At 40.7% G+C, this 15,524-nt stretch overlaps 1 protein-coding gene and 1 pseudogene across 2 annotated transcripts in view; both read left to right on the top strand.

The window, feature by feature from the left end:
* The window catches only part of PRICKLE2 (prickle planar cell polarity protein 2), a 342,670-nt gene that overhangs the window by 133,554 nt on the left and 193,592 nt on the right, over nt 1-15,524 (top strand). The gene's annotated exons all lie outside the window — the stretch shown is intronic.
* Nucleotides 8,052-8,296, top strand: LOC148758254 (cytochrome c oxidase subunit 6B1 pseudogene; annotated as a pseudogene).

Below are 15,524 nucleotides of genomic sequence, written 5' to 3'. Positions count from 1 at the left end.
AGCAACTAGTATTTCTTTTTTTTGAAAAGTCACTGTGTACTAAGCCTTGACGTAAGCATTTTACATTTATTAACTCATTTAATCCTTGCATTCAATTAATAACTTTGGGAGATAGGTACTATAATTATGCCCGTTTTAAAAATGAGAAAACTAAGGCCAATAAAGAAAAGATAAGTAACTTCCCTCCCTCAGTTAAGTAAGTAACAGCGTAAGCAAAATGTGGACTCACATAGTCTGGCTCCCAAGTCCATACCTTTTAGCTTCATAAGTTTTCTAAGGTTTTGTTCCTAAGATCCCTTTAATCTCTTAAAAGAGCTTTTGTGTATATGGTACATTTACCATAATCAAAATTGAAAGTAGGAATTTAAAAAATACTTATGAATTTATTTAAAATATAAAAATAAGAAATGTATCATGTTAAATATCATATTTTCTAAACAACATCAAACAATTAGTGTGCGCAGTGACGTTTTTCAAAATCTTTTCTTTTTTTAATTTATTGGGGTGACAATTGTTAGTAAAATTACATAAATTTCAGGTGTACAATTCTGTATTACATCATCCATAAATCCCATTGTGTATTCACCACCCAGAGTCAGTTCTCCTTCCATCACCATATATTTGATCCCCCTTACCCTCATCTCCCACCCTCCTCCCCCCTTACCCTCTGGTAACCACTAAACTATTGTCTCTGTCTGTGAGTTTTTGTTTCTCATTTGTTTGTCTTGTTCTTTTGTTGTTTTTGGTTTATATACCACAATCAGTGAAATCATATGGTTCTCTGCTTTTTCTGTCTGACCTGTTTCGCTTAGCATCATACTCTCAAGATCCATACATGTTGTCACAAATGTTCCTATATCATCTTTCCTTCCCGCCAAATAGTATTCCATTGTGTATATATACCACAACTTCTTTATCCATTCATCTATCGAAGGATATTTTGGTTGTTTCCATGTCTTGGCCACCGTAAACAAAGCTGCAATGAACATTGGAGCACACGTGTCTTTATGTATAAATGTTTTCAGATGTTTTGGGTAGATATCCAGGAGAGGGATTGCTGGGTCATATGGTAATTCTATTTGTAATTTTTTGAGGAACCTCCACACTGCCTTCCATAACGCCTGCACCAGTCTGCATTCCCACCAACAGTGTATGAGGGTTCCTGTTTCTCCACAGCCTCTCCAACACTTGTTACTATTTGTCTTGTTGATGACAGCCATTCTGACTGGAGTGAGGTGATATCTCATTGTGGTTTTTATTTGCATTTCTCTGATGATTAGTGATGTTGAGCATTTTTTCATATGTCTAGTTGCCATTTGTATGTCCTCTTTGGAGAAATGTTCCTTCAGGTCATCTGCCCATTTTTCAATTGGGTTGTTTGTTTTTTTGTTGTTGAGTTGCATGAGTTCCTTGTATATTTTGGATATTAGCCCCTTATCGGAGGCACCGTTTGCAAAAATCTTCTCCCATTCAGTTGGTTGCCTCTTTATTTTATTGATGGTTTCTTTTGCTGTGCAGAAGCTTTTAAGTTTCATATAGTTCCATTCGTTTATTTTAGCTTTTACTTCCCTTTCCTTTGGAGTCAAATTCATAGAATGCCCTTTGAACCCAAGGTCCATAAGTTTAGTACCTATGTTTTCTTCTATGCAGTTTACTGTGTCAGGTCTTATGCTTAAGTCTTTGATCCATTTTGAATTAATTTTGGTACATGGTGACAGATAGCAGTCCAGTTTCATTCTTTTGCACATGGCTATCCAATTCTCCCAGCACCATTTATTGAAGAGGCTGTCTTTCCTCCATTATATGTTTTTAGCTTCTTTGTCAAAAATGATCTGTCCACATTTATGTGGTTTTATTTCTGGGTTCTCAATTCTATGTCATTGGTCTGTGTGTCTGTTTTTCTGCCAATACCATGCTGTTTTGATTATTGTAGCCCTGTAGTACAAGCTAAAGTCAGGGAGTGTGATACCTCCAGTATTATTCTTTTTTCTTAAGATTGCTTTGGCTATTCGGGGTCTTTTGTGGTTCCAAACAAATCTGATGATTTTTTGTTCTACTTCTTTAAAAAAATGCCATTGGGATTTTGATGGGGATTGCATTAAATCTGTATTGCTTTGGGTAATATGACCATTTTAACTATGTTGATTCTTCCAGTCCATGAGCATGGAATCTCTTTCCATTTCTTTGTGTCTTCTTCAATTTCTTTTTAAAATGTCTTATAGTTTTCAGCATATAGGTCTTTCACATCCTTGGTTAAGTTTATTCCTGGGTATGTTATTCTTTTTGCTGAAATTGCAAAAGGAATTGTTTTTTGTATATCTTTTTCTGAGATTTCATTGTTAGTATATAGGAATGCAATGGACTTTTGTACGTTGATTTTGTAGCTGACAACTTTACTGTATTCATTGATTTTTTCTAATAGCTTTTTGGTGGAGTCTTTAGGGTTTTCTATATATAGCATCATGTCATCTGCAAAGAGTGATAATTTAACTTCTTCATTCCCAAGTTGGATGCCTTTTATTTCTTTCTCTTGCCTCATTGCTCTGGCAAGGACTTCCAATACTATGTTGAAAAGCAGAGGTGATAGGGGACAGCCCTGTCATGTTCCTGAACGTAGATCAAAGGGCTTCAGTTTTTCACCATTAATTATGAGATTAGCTGAGGGCTTGTCATATATGGCCTTTATTATGTTAAGGTATTTTCCTTCTATACCTATTTTATTAAGTGTTTTAATCATAAATGGATGTTGTATCTTGTCAAATGCTTTTTCTGTACCAATTGATATAATCTTATGATTTTTGTCCTTTATTTTGTTTATGTGATGTATCACATTGATGGATTTGCGAATGTTGAACCATCCTTGTGCCCCGGGGATGAACCCCACTTGGTCGTGATGAATAATCTTTTTAATGCATTGTTGTATTCGATTTGCTAGAATTTTGTTTAGGATTTTTACATCTGTATTCATCAGAGATATTGGTCTGTAGTTTTCTGTTTTTTGTGTTGTCCTTACCAGGTTTTGGTATCAGGGTAATGGTGGCCTCATAAAATGAGTTAGGGAGTACTGTCTCTTCAATTTTTCGGAAGAGTTTGAGCAGGATTGGTATTAGATCCTCTTTGAAGGTTTGGTAGAATTCACTAGTGAAGCCATCCGGTCCTAGACTTTTGCTTTTGGGAAGGTTTTGGATGACTGATTCAATTTCGTTACCGGTGATCAGTCTGTTTAGATTTTCCAGTTCTTCATGCTTCAGCCTAGGAAGGCTATATGTTTCTAAGAACTTGTCCATTTCTTCTAGGTTATTGAATTTGGTGGCATATAGTCCTTCATAGTATTTTTGGATGATCCTTTGTATTTCTGTGGCGTCCGTGATAATTTCCCCTTTTTCATTTCTGATTTTGTTAGTGTCTTCTCTCTTTTTATCTTAGTACAGTGAAGGGTTTGTCAATTTTGTTAATCTTTTCAAAGAACCAGCTCTTTGTCACATTAATTTTTTCTATTGTCTTTTTTGTTCTCTATTTCATTTAGTTCTGCTCTGATTTTTACTATTTCCTTTCTTCTGCTGACCTTGGGTTTCATTTGTTCTTCTTTTTCTAGTTCTTTAAGGTGTAACTTGAGGTTATTTATTTGAGATTTTTCTTTTTTCTTGAGATAGGCCTGTAATGATATAAATCACCTTCTTAAAACTGCTTTCGCTATATCCCAAAAATTTTGGTAGGATGTATTTTCATTGTCATTTGTTTCTATGTATCTTTTGATCTCTCCTCTAATTTCTTCTTTGACCTGGTTGTTCTTTAAAAGTATGTTGTTTAATCTCCATGTAGTTGTGTTTTTTCCTGCTTTCTTTTTGCAGTTGATATCCAATTTCAAAGCCTTGTGATCAGAGAATATGGTTGGTATAATTTCAATCTTCTTAAATTTGCTGAGGCTGATTTTATGTCCCAATATATGTTCTATCCTTGAGAATGTTCCATGTACACTAGAAAAGAATGTATAGTCTGATGTTTTAGGATGAAGTACTCTATATATGTCAATTATGTCCATTTCATCTAATGTGTCATTTAGGGTTGCTATTTCGTTATTTATTTCCTGTTTGGATGATCTATCCATAGCTGTCAACGATGTATTTAAGTCCCCTAGTATAAATGTTTTGGTCAATTTCTCCCTTTAGTTCTGTTAGTAGTTCCTTGGTATATTTCGGTGCTCCCTGTTTGGGGGCATAAATATTGATGACTGTTTTATATCTTGTTGTATAGTCCCCTTTACCATTATGAAATGTCCATCTTTGTCTCTTGTTACCTTTTTCATCCTGAAGTCTGTTTCATCTGATATCAGTATGGCTATACCTGATTTTCTCTGGATACCATTTGCTTGGAGTGTCAATTTCCACCCTTTTACTTTGAGCCTATGCTTGTCCTTGTAGCTGAGATGTGTCTCTTGGAGACAGCATATGGTTGGGTTTAGTTTTTTGATCCAGTCTGCTATTCTGTGCTTTTTTATTGGTGAGTTCAGTCCATTTACATTTAGGGTGATTATTAATATGTGAGGATTTCCTGTCATTCTCTCTTTAGTTTTCTGGTAAGGCTGTGTCTCCATTGTTTCTTTGCCTTTTTGTTGTCTGTTATTTCTGTGTTGTGGTATTCTGTGATGTTTCCCTCTGTTTCTTCTTTTATTACAGTATATATTTCAGTCCTGAATTTTTTTTGAGTGGTTACCCTTAAGTGTATGTAAAAGAAAGTTTGATATTTAGTGTATTCCATTTTCTTCAGCATGCCTACTTTCTCCATTCCCATATTCCGGTTCAGGCCTTTACTCTTCCCCTTTTTATATTTCAGTTGCCACAAATTGTTCCTGTTGATGGTGGTTGAATAGCCTCCTTTAGTATTTCTTGTAGTGCAGGTCATGTATTAGAAAATTCCCTTAACTTCTGTATATCTGGAAAGCTCTTTATTCCTCCTTCATATCTAAAGGATGTCTTTGCTGAATATATTATTCTTGACTCATAATTTCTCTCTTTCAATAGTTTGAGTATTTGGTTCCACTCCCTCCTGGCTTGTAGAGTTTCTGCTGAAAAATCTGATGATAATCTAATGGGCTTTCCTTTGTAGGTTACTGTCTTCTTTTCCCTGGCTGCCTTGAGGATTCTTTCTTTGTCGTTGATTTTAGACAGCTTGAATACAATCCCTTGGAGAAGGCCTGTTGGGATTGAGGTAATTAGGTGTTCTATTTGCTGCTTGGATTCGATGATTCAGTTCTGTCCACAAGTTTGGGAAGTTCTCATCGACAATTTGTTTGAATATATTCTGTTCCCTTCTTTCTTTCTTTTCCTTCTGGTATACCCATTATTCTTATATTGCTCTTTTTGATGGAGTCAGAAAGTTCTTGCAGAGTTCTTTCATTTCTTTTAAGTCTCAAGTCTCTTTTTTATTCCAGCCATGTAATTTCCAGATTTCTATCTTTGATGTCAGTGATTCTTTCCTCCATCTGGTCAACTCTACTACCTAAACTGGCTATTTCATTCTTAATTTCTTCTATTGAATTCTTAATCTCCAGAAATTCTATTTGGTTCATTTTTGAAATTTCAATCTCTTTCGTAAAATGCTCATGTTGTTCTTTGAGTGTGTTTCTGAGTTCATAAAACTGCCTTTCTGTGTTTTCTTGCATCTCGTTGAGTTTTTTCAGAACTGCAATCTTGAATTCTCTGTCATTTAAGTCACATATTTCTGTATCTTTAAGTGCCTTCTCTGGAGATTTTTCCCTTTCTTTCTGAGCTGTCTTGTTGCCTTGGTTATTCATGGCAATTACTGATTTATTATTTCTCTTCCTAGACATCTACAGGAGTGGCTTCTGCAACAGGTTGATAGGAAGAGGTCTTTCTTTTGTTTTCCAGTACTTGTTGGTAGAATGTTTTATTTTCTCTCTGACTGCAGCCTTTTTTTCTCTCTCACACGGTAGTGCTATGTTTTCTCTGCACTATTCCAGCTTCTCACACAATGAGGGGATTCCCTGGGAGACGGACTTCTCCTCTGTTACTAGTTTGCCTGGGTCACAGGGCGCAGTGTCCGTGTGGGTATGTGGAGAGCTTTTGAAATTCCAAAGCTCTTCCTGCACCAGATTCAGAGCCCGCGTGTTTCAGCAGTTCTGTTTCCTCCTGCAGGGATCCACCCAGATAGGTGGGGCCAGGGGCAGGGTGAGTTGTGAGAGGTGGCCTAGAGCAATGGCGGCGACCACCACCACAGCCGGTCCTGCTTCCACAGCTCCCTCCCCTTTGCCAGAACTAGTTGGGCTACGAATCTGTGTCTGCGGTCCACAGTTCTCAGAACAGCAAATATTCTGTTCTTTTGATCGGACACTGCTACTGTTCTGCTTCTAGCACCGGGCAGGTGGGGGCGGGCGAGCTCTGGGAGGGGAGGGAGGGGGCGGCTAGTCTCAGTTCCTAAGGCTCCGTTCTCTGCTTGGCAGTGCGGGCTTAAACCACCGTTTTCAGCCTTCTTCCCTCAGTCTTTTCCCCGAGGTCTCTGCCATGAGTGTTGGTTCAGCCGTGTTATATGCTGTCCCCTCAGCCCTGTGGGCCATAAACGGAGCCCTAGCAGTCCGAGTTCTTCCCTCTCCCGCAGCTGCGGTAGCTCCGGGAAGCAGCGAGCTCGGAGCACTGAGCTAGGTCTGCGTCCTGCGCCCGCGCGGCTCCGTCTCCGCGCACTTCTCCCTTTCCTCCTCCTCCGCTAGCGCGATTCACCCACCTTTAGGTGAATTCAGTAGTGGGCCTTTTCATCTTTTCTGTCTGCTGTGCAGGGAGTCCTTTGTGGAGTTATAGTTGTTCGATTAGTTGTAAATTCCAGGGGAGATTTACATAGGCTCCCCTCATTCCACCATTTTGATGACGTCCATATCCGTTTTTCAAAATCTTAATGTCTAGCTTAATAGAAGACAGCTGGATAATATCTGCTTTTGCATTCAATTTGTTGTGATATCACAAATCATTTAGCCTCTGAAAAATTCCGCTGAACATCCATTAGAGAATGAGAGGGAAAATGATAAATAACTTCTTAGCGTTATTATGAAAATATTTTTTTACCCCATGGACTCCCTAGAAAGACTGGGGGTCTCTGAGAGCTTCTAGACCATACTTAGAGAATTGTTGTCTACTTTTTCCTACAGTTCAGGTAAGAAGTTTACGATCTAGTTAGAACAGGAAAGGGAAGAGTTATTAGGAGCTATTTCTCAACCACCAAATAAAATATAGAGATGGCTGGCATAGTCAGTAGCCTAATTTCACCTGTGTTTCTCATTGTATTTACATAATTGACCTGAGGGATAATTTTTTTTTGTATTTTTTAAAAAGATTTTTATTAAAATACAGCTAACATACAAAGTTATATTAGTTTCAGATGTACATCATAGTTACTCAACAGTACCCACCTAGCACTATACGGACATTTTACCACATTATTGATTGTATTCCCTGTGCTAAAGAAGTAATCACTATGATAAGTCCAGCAACCATCTGACACTGTACCATGATATTGCAATATTATTGATCTCTTCTCCCCTTTCTAAATTTTTCAATTAGAGTTGACACTCAGCATTATTTTATATTCATTTCAGGTGTACAGCATAGTGGTTAGACATTTATGTAATTTAGGAAGTGATCCCCTGACTGGTACCACCTGGCATTATACATAGCTATTAGCATATTATTGATTATATGCCCCATGCTTTACATCCCCATGACTATTTTGTAACCACCAATTTGTACTTCTTCATCTCTTCACCCTTCCCCCAACCCCCCTCCCATCTATCACCCTGACAGATCTTGTACCCATCTGACACCATAACACAGTTATTACAATATTAGTGAGTATATTCCTTATGCTATACCCTACATCCCCATGTCTACTGTGTAACAACCAGTTTGTACTTCTTAAGGGGATACATTTTTAATATCCATTTTATAGGGAAGAACAGTGAGGCTTAGCAGTCAGACGGAAGTCTCTTTGCTGAGGGTCACGCTGAGCTGTGAACTGCTTCAGACGTGTCTTTAGGAGTCAGCAACATGGCAGAAGACTTTAAGGCCAAAGTCAAGAACTACTAGATTGCCCCTTTTGACAGCTGCTCCCCAACCAGAAGCAGAGCAGGAACGGTTGACACTACTGCCTGGACTTCCACTGCTGTGAGAAGGAACAACCGCCAAAGGAATAAGGTCTCCGCGTGAAAATGGTCCCGTCATGTGTACAAGTCCCTCTGCCCCATATCCTGGGTGTCGGGCAGGCAGAAGTCACATTTCCTGGGAAGACCTGAACTGGCTCCATCCTGCCTCGCTTCTCCCAGGGAGGTGAAGGGGGATCTGGGTACATCCCACCCTGGAATCTTGGCTTAACTAGTAATAAATACTTGTTCGGAAAAAAGAACACTGAGGTCAAGAGGTTGAGTCTTGCTCAAAAACTAGGGTGTGAACCGATGTCATCAAAGTCCAAAGTCGCCGTTCATGCTGCCATTTTCCCAGTTAGCAGTTGACATATTTCCTTGTTATGTAGACCACTATGAGTTCGGGACCTGTATTAATCAGAAGTTTGGGTTTTTAGTGACAGAAGTTCAACTTAAACTTGTTTCAACCAAAAAAAAGGAACATTTATTGCCAGCAAAAGCAGGTGGTAGAGTAACTCCGCACGACTAGGTCTAGGCCCTCCACTAACAAAACCAGACCTCAGATTTTTCTCTCTTCGTCTCGTGGACTTGGCTTCCCTCTCAGTTGGCATCATTCTCATGCAGGATTTGACCCTAGCAGACCTAGGCTTTATCTAAGCAGTTTGACAAACCTTCAAAAAGAAAATAAGCCTTCCCCAAAAGTTTCAACAAAGGGCCACTTGGGTCAGGAATCTATCTGTAAACCAGTCCCAGGGCCAAGGACGTGGGGGGCGGGGGGCTGCGATCGGCCACGATTAGGACTATGCCAATCCCTGGAGCCTGAGGCAGTAGTGGGTCAAACCCCCCAACCCCTCTGTTAGTCTCAGGTACCTCGTCTGAGAGTGGTGGATGGGTAGTTCCCAAATAAAAATTAGGAAACTCTTACCAGAAAAAACGGGCAACGAATTGTGGTCAGGCAAAACCCCACGGATGTCCGCAATGGATCTCATTTTTCTTATGTATACCATTTAAACTCACTCCGTAGTAGATTTCATTGATTATTTCCCCCCTTCCTTTTCATATTCTATAGGGTTGTTATGTGGGATGCTGGTCATGTCAAAATGTTCTTTGGAAATTACAGTGTTGTCCTGGAGACAAATCAGACTTACACACCAAATGCTCTCAAAGTAGTTACCAAGCAGCAAATTAGCATGTGGAAATGAAATCATAGTACAGGTTAAATGTCTGCGTAGAGGATCACAACAGACACAAATCTGAGCCAGAACAGCATCTTCAAGGTATAAATTTCAAGGTAACGTACACTGTGGCCTTTCTGCTGTAAGGCAGTATTTGGAAGAAGTCTTTCTGTCTTCCTGAGAGGCAGTGTGTTGAAGTTGAAAGAGTACAAGTTGGCAGTCAGAGACTCAACAAATGCTAGATCCCTTCCTCCTTCCCTCATCCCCCAGTGCTGGTATTTGCTTTCTGGCCCAAGTTTTCGTGTCCAAGTAGAACCTGAGAAGCACGCCATTCCTGGTCTTTCCACTGTGCTGCCCTCACACACGGCATGTGTGTATGTCCAACAACTGGTGTCCAGGCAACTCTTCAGTCCTGCACCCTGATGAGTGACAAGCAAGAGCAATTTGTCATGGTGGTTGTTGTGTTCACTGGAAAGAGATGTGACTCAGAAGAGTGAGTGGTTGATGGTTGTTGCAATCACAGAACCGAGCAATACTCGTACTGATCCTCAACTAGGTGACTGGGTACAGGGAAACTGCAAGAAATGCAATATTAAAAGAAAACTTTTATTTAACCAAGAGGTTATTTAGCCATTTAGGATTTCTACTTAAAGGGTTTCTCAAGCTCTTCGTATGTTGTTACTGAGCATTATTATTAACTGCTGTGATGCCTTTGTTTAAAGAGAGAAGGAAAAGTATAACTTGTATTTAGTGAAGCCTGTTTAGCTCTTAAGCTTCAGGAATTCAGATATTATTACATTTATTTCAAGAGTCAAAACAGTTCACTCTGAATTAGTCGTAACTTGATGATTTTGCTTTGAAATTTTCAGGGATTGTTTTCTCCAAAGTTTCCCTTTCCAACCCAAACATGCACAGATCGAAATTTCCTTTTCAGACATTGTTAGGCTCACTTGCTCCAGTGCAAAAAGTGGAAGAAATTGGCATTTCTACAACCAGTTGGAAGCTTTTATCTCCAGGTTTTGGGTTTGATGCTTAAAACTGTACTACGTGCATTGGCCTGAGCTCTGCCTTCACTCTGAGTCCTGAGTGGTCAGCAAAAAGAACTAACTGGCTTGGGCTTGCCATTCACAACTTGCTCTTTGGTGGCACATAGTCAGGCTTCTCATTCAAGTTCCCTACCCACCCCACCCCGTGTTGACAGAGACAATAGCGCCACACTTTAGGTAGTCAAAGTCCACCTGATGAAATGGAGACCCACTTCTCTTTATTACTGAGGAGCGTTTTCAAATTGTTGTATTCATCAGTGCAGGTCGCCCTAACAAAATACCATAGACTGGGTGACATAAACAACACAGATGTATCCTCTCACAGTTCTAGAGTCTGAAAGTTCAAGATCAAGGTGCCAGCAGGGTTCGTTTCTGGGGAAACCTCTCTCCTTGGCTTGCAGACGGCCACCTTCTCGCTGTGTCCTCACCGGGTCTTTCCTCTGCGTGTGGAAAGATCTCTGGGGTCTCTTCCTCTTCTCATAAGGACACCAGTCTGATGGGGTTAAGACCCCACCCTTATGAACTCACTTAACCTTTATTATGTCCTTATAGTTCCTATCTCCAAATACAGTCATAAGGGGCTTCAGTATATGAATTTGGGGGGTGAGGGAACACAATTTGGTCCATTACAATCATGATATGCTTTTTCTTTCAAGAAGGGTAACATGAGAGTCTTTTCTATGCTTCTCATTCACATGGTGTTCTTGTCAACCACGATCTCTGCTAGGAGAACAGCAAGCAAGCTGTGGGTGGAAGAAGGACACAATAAACTATTTCAGTTGGTGAGAGTGACGTGCAAGATTAAAAGCACAGAAAATTGCGTCTCATCTCATCGCTTCTTGTTCTCCTCTGCTGTCAATGTAGCCTGTCCTATTTGTAACTGCCTGTTTATTTCACAGCCCTCTTCTGATGGATGCCTGTTATTAAAGTGGATAGGGCCCTGAAGTGGTAATACCAGAGGTGATTTCCCAGGGCAAGGAGGTTTGTTTAATGTGAAGATTAGCGGTGTTCAGCAATCTCGTCTTTGTGAAGACACTGAGAAGAAAAGCTAGCACTTTTAGCTTTCTTCTGTCATTTGACCATGGAATTTAACTGCGTCATGGCATTTTCTGAGATAGTTGGCTTTGCTGCCTAAGTACGTACCTGTATGTGCCCCCTTGCTGCCCATCTGTTTATATATTTATAATAGAATGATGTTTGGGACCTACTCTCTTTCCCCAAAAATAAGACCTAGCCAGACAATCAGCTCTAATGCATCTTTTGGAGCAAAAATTAATATAAGACCTGATCTTATTTTATTATAAGATCAGGTATAATGTAATATAATATAATATAATACCAGGTCTTATATAATTTTTTGCTCCAAAAGATGCATTAGAGCTGATTGTCCAGGTTGGTCTTATTTTCGGGGAAACATGGTAGTAGAAGTTATCCCCTTTTGTTCCAGAATTTTGGCCAAGACTCAGAGTGGGGACAGAGGGCTCAAGTACCCCGCATACTAAGTACAGAAGTTGGGGCCATCCAGGGCTTGTCACAGGGCCCTAATTCAGTAGATTGGGCCTTGCTGGCTTCACCCCCAACCCAAACTGATACAAGAGACAAACTGGAAAGAGAGTTTGTCTTTTTAGGGAGAAGAGTGTTTACCAAAAGCTGTTATCTCCCTTCCCTTCCTGTAAGAGAAGTAGGGGGGCTGTCCTCTTGTTATGAGCTGACCAAAGCCAATTTGATCTCTCTGGGTTAATTTGGAAGCTGCCAAGAAGTTAGAGTCAGCTATTCTTCTATAACCGTGCTTTGATTTTGATGAAAGCAGGCGTAGGACCAAATTCTCCCACATATACAGATATTTACTAAATGAATATTCATTAGCAGAACAGGCTCAGAAGTGCTCATGAACCCGTTCTGCACGCCCAGTACAGTCCCAGTAAGTTGTGCCGCACGGTAGTGGTGCCGTGCACGAGAACCATCGGGGGAGCTTTCAAAAAGCACTGACACTGGTCCTCCCTCCACAGACGCCCACATTGTTTATCTGGCTGAGGCCTGGCTTTTGGGATTCTGAAAGCTCCCCTGCAATGTTCATGTGCAGCCAAGGCTGAGACCCACTGTTTTAGCTACTTCTACCCCACCCTGTATGACAGGTTCGTTTAAGACGAGCCCAGCATCACAGAGGCAGGATTCTGTCTCCTCTAGTTAGGACTCTTCAGTTAGAAACTCTCCTAAGCCAGTAGCTGCACCTAGGTCAGGGGTATGGCGTAAGGATACCGGGTACAGGCCCGAGTGGATTCTTATTCTCAGCTCATGCAGAGGTGAGAAATGTATCCGGACTATTTTAGCCACTCCACACATCCTACATATCTCAGATTTCACCAGTGAGACCCTATTTCTAACCCTATCATGCTAACTAACAAGTTATTAGTTTCACCAATGAGAACCTGTGTTGGCATCCTTGATGCTAATTAACAAGTGCTGGTTGTTGATTAAGCTCGGCTAGGGAAGTGTACATATGGTAGCTGACCGTGGATATGGCCCTTTCCAGTGTGGTGCTAACTGGCCTCGAGTATGTATGTTCTTGGTGGCACATTAGCGGACAACCCCTAAAGTCAAGGCTAAATTAACTGGCACATACATGATGTCACCCTGATTACACAGATTATTTTAAGGTAAATCACAGTCGTATAGCAGTGCATCTTTCCAAGGTCCGAGAAGGGATGATCCAAGAGAGTTGTGTGTGAAGTCTGGGCGTGTCCTGGCCGCCAGGCATCCCTCTGTACCCTACAGTTAAGTCAGGGCCTGGAGAGCTCTGGTTGTAGAGCGACAGCAGTAGCTTATTACCTGACGTAACCTGAGCAAAAAGACAGGAGACGTGTGACCAGTGGGATGGCCTGCTACCCTCTAGTTCTGCAGAAGTGTAGACGTTTTCCCCACACTGTGCCTGCGGTACTGGAGTTGGAGGACAAAGTGAGTAGATGAGATGAGGCTGTAGACTTGTAAGGGAATGCTGCATAGGACAGGTGATACATGCAGCAGAGGATCGTGGTCCGAGACCACCAGCCGGGAATCAGCCAGGAGACGCTAAATTCTCTCAAGAGGACCAGGTGACTGAGGCAGCTAGGTGCCACCTGTTTATACCAACAGCATGTAAAGGGACTATGTTAGCTTTACATGTTCTATGTGTAACCAAACTGTATTGTTAGCTTTTCCTACAATAACACTGCATAGCAATCCACTCCTAACTGAAGTAGCTTGTGACAACAATCATTTCTTCTTGCTCATGTCAGCTTCTCTAGGATGTGTGGGTGTCGTACTTCTAAATGTGAGCTGGACTATGCCTGTTCACTGTGCTTGGCCGCAGATATGCTCCCACACTGGTCCCCACACTGAAGGGGCAGCAGCTACCTGTGGGACTTTTTCCTCATGGCAGTGAATGAAGTGTAAGACATTAAGCCACGCTACTAGTGTAAGCTCCAGGACTGCTTATGTCAGGACTGCTGTCATCCTATTGGCCAAAGCGAGTCATGTGACCAAGCCCAACATCAATGAGGCAGAGCAAAGTACTCCTCCTGTGAAGGTATTTTTAAGAGAGTGAATGTTTTTGAACCATCATCTAATCTGCCACAGGAGCCAAGAAAGAGGCACATCTCATCTTTCCCAGTATCTTTCTTGTCCCAAACACCAGAGCAGAAAGCTCCGGAAAGGAGTGCTTGGGAAGGCAGACCATCTTCTTCTCCACCACAAGCTTTAGCCACATGTTCTGGTGGGAGGAGGAAAAGAATATTGACCTAATAACAAAATGTAAGTTTTACAAAGAACAGGGCTCAGCCTTAGAAAACCAGAATGAGACACTTCCGATCATTGAAAGTTACTGAAAAATTATGGAGTTGGATTAAGATATCTGTTGAGGGAGACTTCCACCAAGAGTAAAGGGGCATTTGACACTGCAGAGTTGAACACGAGGGTCAGTAAAGTGATGCCATCTCATGTTTATACCTCAACGTGCTGAGGCACCTTGGAAATCTGCTACATGTGCCTGCTTTGATGTCATCGAGGGGAATGCCTTCATAGAGCCTTGTCCGGTGGTTAGCTGTAAGGAGTACACTTCATGTGAGTGGTGCCTGGGAAAATTCACTTAGTTGGCGGGACAACAGGATGTCTCCATGGAGTCCTTTCCTTACCTGTAAGAAGATGCTTCCCCTCTTTGGGATTCTAGCTGCCTAGCTGTTCATTATGGATAATGCTGCCTTTCCATAGCGTGTGCTTTACAAGACCCCATTTTCAAATTATGTTATATAAGTTTCTCTGGAAAGAGAGGATTCTATGTTCAAATAAATTTGGGGACGTTTGGGTTAAACAAATATAATAGTTTTCCTCACTGCGGGACTTTTCAGAGCCTTTAATATGCTAACATTCATTATAAATATCTAAAAAGAGGAGTAGTTTGTAAAGATTTATTTTAAATCATTTTGACTAGAGAATGCTTTTTTTCCAAGGAATGCTAGATCTGCTCATGATGGTGCAGCAAATTCTGCCCTAGTGAATTTATGGGATAAATTTTTAAATTACTTTTGGGTTGGAGAAAAGTGCTGGCTAAATTCATGGGTTTTTGTTTGTTTGTTTGTTTGTTTAATTTTTCATTAAGCACTTCTCTTCAATGTGCTATTTCAAACAGATCACCTCCACTAAAATTTACATCACCTTATGAGCCTGAGTAATAATATAAGTTTCCAACAAGACAATCTGACAACAGTAAAGTCTGGGAGAAAAGAGTTTAGGGAGAAAATGTTGAAAGAAATATAATTAATGAATAATTAAATTAACACATGGCATCATTGATATTTGTCATTTCTAGGTTAACAACATGTTTGTCATTTCTAGATCCTTTCTTCCTACTGTGTGTAGCTAAACTTTGTTCCAGGGTATCTGTTTGGAGAAATTGTAGGGAATTGTTTCATTCTTGGCTCATTAGCAGCACATCCTTCCTCTCTTCTTGACTGAAACTCCATTGCCAATTCCTTGGTGACATTTCTGATCATACTCATCTTTCTTTACTTCATATTTCTTTTCCCACAGCCTGAACCAATCAATAGCTCTGGAAAAGTCCAGTGATCCAGTTTTCTGTTATTGATTCTGGGTGCCATGTTTTCCTAAGGAAAGGCTCATAGCCAT

This window comes from Rhinolophus sinicus, chromosome 5 (assembly GCF_057876585.1).
Source record: "Rhinolophus sinicus isolate RSI-liver-muscle chromosome 5, RSI-T2T, whole genome shotgun sequence".
Taxonomy (NCBI): domain Eukaryota; kingdom Metazoa; phylum Chordata; class Mammalia; order Chiroptera; family Rhinolophidae; genus Rhinolophus; species Rhinolophus sinicus.
The sequence above is the reverse complement of the archived record's forward strand: the minus strand, read 5'-3'. Positions and strand labels throughout refer to the sequence as shown.